Source organism: Mesocricetus auratus, unplaced genomic scaffold, assembly GCF_017639785.1.
Source record: "Mesocricetus auratus isolate SY011 unplaced genomic scaffold, BCM_Maur_2.0 Super-Scaffold_100009, whole genome shotgun sequence".
Classification (NCBI taxonomy): domain Eukaryota; kingdom Metazoa; phylum Chordata; class Mammalia; order Rodentia; family Cricetidae; genus Mesocricetus; species Mesocricetus auratus.
Window position 1 is genome coordinate 23,815,273 of NW_024429193.1, and position 7,185 is coordinate 23,822,457.

The window sequence follows — 7,185 nt, forward strand, 5'->3', positions numbered from 1 at the left end:
CTTATTGTTGCCTTTCCCAGTATGCACACATATAAAAGATAAAAATTTCTCTGTTAACATTAATGTTTGAGTTTTCCAAAGAGAACAAGGAATTTCCTAATAGCAATCTTCAAAAACCTCAGAAAAAATGGGGCCCCATTTCATCAATTCCATCTGATGTTACTTAATACATCTAAACTGACAAGTACCGTCCTAGAACTGGTTGGGACTACATTGCTCTACACAACTCCAGACCAACAAACTGAAATTGTACACTTTCTACAATCTGGCCAGAACCTCAGACAAGAACTTCAATCAATATTAAAACTTCAGTCAAGAACTTCAATCAAATATCTCCCACCAGAGACTGGATACAAATATTGTAGCCAGTCCACTCGAGACTTTCTCTACACTAACATTTTCTTCCTACAGGATCCCATGAGGTTATTGTCATCACATTTCAACAAAAAGTAATTCTAAAAATACTATGCCCCCTTCCCTACTGTTGACATTACACCTGTTAGAGTTAGTTTTCAATTATTTAGGGTCGGGATTGAAAGGAGGTGTTCAAACTTGAACATTTCTTTCAGATAAGTTTAGGGTTTAGATGGGATAGATATACCTAGGATAAGTAGATTATAATTTGTTTATCATCTTCTATATATATATGCTTTATATATGTTTGAGATATTTTGTATATTAACACAATATAGTTTTGTTTTAAGTCTAATTTTTTGTTTAGACTAAAAGAGAAATTGTAGGGAGAGATTTTATGTATCCCAGCGCTGACCATGCCCATGTGGGTGTGTGCACCGGTATGTAGAACGTACTGGGATAAAAAGAGCTAGGGGGAGGAGACGCTCTCTTTTTTGAGTTTTGGATTTGGCCTGGAGAGCAGTGTGCGAACCTTTGGTTCTCAGCTTTCTTGGCTTCTCACGTAAATGATTTCTCTTTCAATAAAATATCACAGGACATCCCTATTTTGGGTAGTTTAGTATTTCTGCATTATATGGGGCTACTCATATTGAGGGTGTGCTCTTCCACAACTATTATACAGGTCAAACCTTTTTGAAAATAACCCCACAGGGGAGGGCCTAGGCCCTGCCCCAAATGATGTGACAGATTTTAATGATCCCCCATAGAAGGCCTCACCCTTTCTGTGGAGCAGAAGGGGGATGGGATGGGGGTTTGTGGGGGCAGGAAAGGATGGGAGGGAGAGGGAACTGGAATTGATATATAAAATAAGATTGTTTCTAATTTAAATAAAAAAGGAAAAAAACAATTCCTCCATTCATTTGTCATTGGTTATACGTAATATCTAAATCAAATATTACTAAAAGAAGAAGAAGAAAATAACCCCAAAGACAAGCAAATGCACATTTTACTGTTCCTAGGGATCACTCAATCTAGTTGACAACAAAGACCAACCATTACAGTAAAGATTTAGGGTCTGTTAAAATTATGCTCTGTTACATACGTCAGTGTGGGTCGTTGGGTACGTGAGTCTGGATTGGAGAAGGATCTGTGTGTGCACACTTGGATATTATGGTATTTAGATACTATTTAAAGCATGAAATTATGTAGTGAGGATAAAGTGAGAAAAATGAGAATGATGTTTCGGCAGAGGAGATGAACTTGAGGCAACTGGCCTCATAAGTGTTGGAGGTGGACAGAGCAAAATAGAAACATTAGGATGTCCTAGACATGATGAATGAGGTGCTGACTCAGAGGAGTTGGAAACTAAAAAGGTATAGGTCAGGATTTTAGGTGAGAAAAATCCTCAGAGTGGATACTGAAACCGCTGGTGGAAGAGTATAGCCTGGCGGCAGCAACTATTTCTAATAGGCTCAGTCAGGTTAGCTGAGAAGATCCAGAAACAATCAAGTGTCACAATATGTAGACGTTGATGGAAGATAAGATCAGTCTATGATGACTGCTGATTACTAGTCTATGAGACTGGAAGAAAGTAGGAGAGCTACTTGGAATCTTAGACACACACACACACATACACACACACACACACACACACACAAATGTACATGGAATGAGAGGGGGAGAGAGACAGAGACAGACAGATACAGACAGACAGAAAAAAGAAAGAGACAGAGAAAAGAGATAGACACAGAGAGACAGAAGGGACATATATATATATATATATTTATATATACTACTGATTGCATTGTTGGAACTATTATTCAGTTTTGAGTTCTTTGTATATTCAAGATACTATTATTCCATTGGCAGATGTAGAGGTAGGAACATTTTTTCCCCATTCTCTTTACCCAGTTGTTTTCTTTGCTATGCAGAAGCCTTTTAATTTCTTGGTATTGGGGTAAGAGGGAAAACACTAAGTTTGGGAGAAAGAGGGATGTTTAAGAAAGAGTTATATCCAAGTGAGAGGAGAGGGACACTGCATAGAAAGAACTTGGAGACACGAATCCTGACAGGGGAGAGTTGGTTATTTCTACTGCAGGAAGAAAGAAGAAACATCTCATGATTGTTTCAGACTTCCCAATGGATTACAATGTACCTCTACCTGCTAAAAGTTAGGAAGTCTGGGAATTCATAAATCACTCATTTTTGAGGTAGAATGATGCAATGCAAATTAGCGGTCTTCTCAGGAATAGGCAGGATAAGACCCATCCACTTTGGATGCAGAAGACAAAAAAGACATGGGGCATGTGTAGAAAATGTAAACCGATCTATTAAACCAATGAGATATCGGCTTGCTTTTATGAACATAATGCATAAGCATACTAAACAATGCCTATGATAAAATATTCTGTTTTGAAAAATACCTTTTACTGAAAGCCCTTAGCCAAACAATTGTATTCTTGAGCTTTACTAGAGCTATCCACATGTGAGTCAGTGTAACACATGAAAATATACTGCATTTCTAAATGTAGTTATTAATAAGTAGGGTCCTTTAGTGAAATTATTTTCGAGAGCTGCTATTTGAAAATATTGACCTTTGGGTCCCAATAGCTTTACTAGTTCCATTAGTAATTTTAAATGGGTCAGAATCATTTGAACTGCCTCCAGGCAAATTCACAGCTGTATAAAAATCATGTGTTTAAACTGTAGATTAGAAATAAAGGAAGATAGACCAATGATTGTGACAGTAACAGAATTGAAGTTACTTCAGTTCTGTTATCCTGTGTGACCACTTGGGTCAAGTATCAATGTTTAATATTTATAAAAGCAGAAGAAAACTAAAATTGCAAAGTTGTTATAATTTTGTTTGTGCATGTAATTTTCAGCTCATCACTTAAATATACTTATCTCTGGCCATGACTGTTACTGAATGGACTGTTGTATTGGGAGCACTGTATGTTAAAATACAACCCATTCTATGTGTTAAAGAAAATTCCTGAATAGGAGCTGTGGTCGCTAAGGCTGGTGGGCTCATTAAAACTTGAAGGCATGTGGAGAGTTTGAAATGTTACAGGCCTGGAAGCCCAATTACATTTTGTCTCAGGCTATCTTCAGCACTCCTAAAAAAAAGCATCCTTTGCCTATTCTTTGCCAGACCCAACAACCTGATAAACAGATAAAAAGCTCTGAAATACATTAACTTAACAAAACCCTATTCAAAGGATGAACGTACCAGATGTCACCCAAGGCCTGTCTGCCTGGCTTCGACCTGCTTCTCTGTGGCACCCACCATGGCATTCTCAAGTTGCCTTGATTTTTGACATTGTTCTGCTACTGTAAAACTTGGTGGAGAGAGTGGGAATACGGGAGGGAGAGGGAACTGGGATTGGTATGTAAAATTAAGATTGTTTAAAAAAAGGAAAACTTGGTGAAACTCCTTCCACATTGAAACCTGGGGTAACTAGCTATTTGTCCCTGGGCCTGGTTCACTCATATTTGCTCCAAAATAAATAACCTTTCATTCCCTTTGGGGTGAGAACTGTGGTTGTGTGTATTTGTGTGTGTGTGTGTGTGTGTGTGTGTGTGTGTGTGTGTGTTGACAGCTATGTTCAGCATTGCTTGTACTCTTACCGTGAATCGTAAGTAAGATCAGGCAGCATTCTTGTTTGTTCACTTCAATCCTTAATGTATTCAGAGGAAGAGGCACAGGCAGCCTTTCCTCATGCTGCAAATCTGAGATAGGTTATATTAGTGATCCATAGCATCTTTATCAAGATTAAACAGACATTTACTTTTGATTGCTGCAAGGAAAGGGGTGAACGTTTAAATGTATGTGACTAGCAAAGTGGGTAAGTGGAATTTTAACTCAAGCTTTCTTAGTTCATGTTCAGTGACTCATTTATTATAGTGGGCCATGACACACCACATGCAGAGGCTAAGCAATGTTTGTCTTAGACTCACAGCAATCTACTTACTGCTATAATCAAAGTATTTGTGTCCTCCCCAAATCATATGTTAATACTTGCTATTGTCAAGGTAAAAATTTCAGCTCTCATCTTAAAGGGAATAGGAGAGAGTCTATTTTGGAGCCATTTTGAGCATCTATGGAACCAGGAACACAGATTTATGTAACTCCAAAGTCCATGTTCCAATGTGGAAGCAGTTTCATGAAGTGACAAGTCTAAAACACATTGGTGAGTCCATCAGAGAGGCAAATACAGCGTGATGGGGAAAATTTTCTATAGGCCCAAGGCTCCATCTGATAGCACACTCAGCTTTTGGATTGGTGGAAGCTAGTGGTCTGCTCAGCTCATAGAGTCTTAAAGGTTTTTTTTTTTACCTATCAGACACAAGATGTTAGTGACAAAGAACAGCTGTCCAGGAGGGCAATAACCAGCCCCTGGACCTGTAATATTCCAACCTCTCCACAGTACTATAGCTCTAATGAATCAGTTGGTCACGAGATCAGGCTTCTTTTCAGTTTCTTCATACTAGCACCCCTGGATAATAATGAGAGACCAGGAGTTATATAGACTTGCGGTGGACAGACAGATAGGGCAAGGGGTCGTGGCAAGGTAATAAAGGTGGTGGACTTCCAAGATGTTAGCTTTTCCCTAGCCCTCCTGACATGAGAAACAAGCCCAGCAGCTCAAAACAAAGGCTCTGTTGGCTTTTGTCTCCCTTCAGCAGGCCCCTGCTGATGGACTGGCTTAGTAAATTCGAGGCCTGATCACGACATGCTATGTAACACATTGAATAAAGTTCTGGGTAGGAGGACTTTTCCGCCTAGACCGCTGATCATTTCTGTCCCACAAGCTGCTCCACAAATAACCACACAGAAACTTAATATTAATTATAAATGCTTGGCTGATGGCATAGGCTTGTTTTCAAGCTAGCTCTTATAACTTTAATTAACCAGTTTCTATTAATCTGTGTTCTGCCCTAAGGTTCATTTACCTCATCTACGTAGGTCCTACTTGCTCTGTGTTTCATGGTGTCTCCTCTGACTCTGCTCTTCTTCTCACCAGAATTCTCTCTGTCCCCCAAATCCTGCCTAGCCATTGACCAATCAGTTTTGTTATTAACAATGAGAGCAATGTATCTTCAGAGTGTACAGAAGGATTATTCCACGCAGTTCTGGACCAATCAACCTTCCCAACTTTCTTCAAACTGACCAGCCCTAAATTAGGGGGAAAAAACTATTCAGAGACTTGAAACACCGGCCCCTGAGAGGAAACTGGAGTTTTCAGCTCCGTCTGCCTCTGCTTGCAGAGGGTATTTTTCTCTGTGCCTGCTACCTCTGTGTGTTTTCTCACCGCCAATAAGTGCTTTTCTTCAGCTGCTGATTTTGACTGCTACGCCTGAGATTCCTCTGCTGCTTCACATTGATGCCTTTTAATTCTTTAACCAGTGGAGAAGACAAACCCATCCAGACCCCCCACTCAGTATCATTTTAAGACCCAGGAGACAATATCAATAGTATTTTAAGATGTGACCTTTCCAGAGGTGATTAGGTCATGAGAGTCCCATCCTCACCAAAGAGATTAGAACCCTTAATTAGGAAGCTTCACCGTGTTAGTTAGGCCTTTGCCTCTCCTGCTTTGTCTGAATGAGTAAAAGGACACTGTCTCTGAGGAACGGGGCTTCACCAGATTTCAAGAATGCCACCACTGGCCTTGGATTTCCCACCTCTAGAATTATGAACGATTGATTCCTTTTAAAATTAATTTTTATTTAAATTAAAAACAATCTTATTTTACATACCAATCCCAGTTCCCTCTCCCTCCCACACTTCCATGCCCCCCACCAACTCCCCATCCCATGCTCCATCCACTCCCCAGGAAGGGTGAGGCCTCCCATGGAGGATCATCAAAGTCTGTCACATCATTTGGGGCAGAACTGACCTTCTCCCATGTATCTATGCTGAGAGAGTATCCATCCATAGCAGCAACTGATTATTTGGTTTATAAATTACTTTTTTTTGTGAGAAAGCTTGGTTTATTTTATTTTTTTTTAATTTTATTTTCCAGTTTAAATTTAGATAAGAATCAAGGTTGCTTCACAAGTCAGTTCCAGGTCCCTCTCCCATTCCCTCCCTTCCTCCCGTGCCCTCCCCCCCCGTTATCCCCTCATTTCTCCAGGGAGGGTGAGGCCCTCCATGGGGGTGTCCATAGTCTGTCATTTCATATAGGGCAGGGCCTAGACCCTTTCCCAAGAGTTCAGGGTGAGAGTGCACCTCACATTGTTCTATTGGAGTCCAAAGTCCGTGTGTATACTTGGGATGGGTACTGATCTGCTGCCCAAGGCTCAATAGAATCCCTAGGCCTCTTCACTGACACCCAGATTCAGGGGGTCTTGATCAGTCCCATGCTGGCTTCCCAGGTTAATGCCTGGGATTCAAGAGTTAACCTTTGTCTGGTCAGCTGTTTCTGGGGGTTAGACCAGCCCAGTCTTAATCCCTTTGATCATCAGTCCTCCCTCTCTGTTACTGGCTTTCTTGAGTTCAGCTCAGTACTTAACCAAGGGAGTCTGCCTCTTCTTCGATCAGCCACTAAATGAAGTTTCTGTTTCCTAGACTCTCTGGCTATAGGATTGTAGGCTGGTACTCCCCAGATCTATGTCTAAAATCCATATATGAGAGAGTACATGCCATGTTTCTCTTTTTGTGACTGGGTTACCTCACTCAGGATGGTTTCTTCTAGTGTCATCCATTTGCCTGCGAATCTCATGATTCCATTATTTTTTTCTGCTGAATAGTACTCCATTGTGTAGATGTACCACATTTTCTCTATCCACTCTTCAGGTGAGGGACATCTAGGTTGCTTCCACATT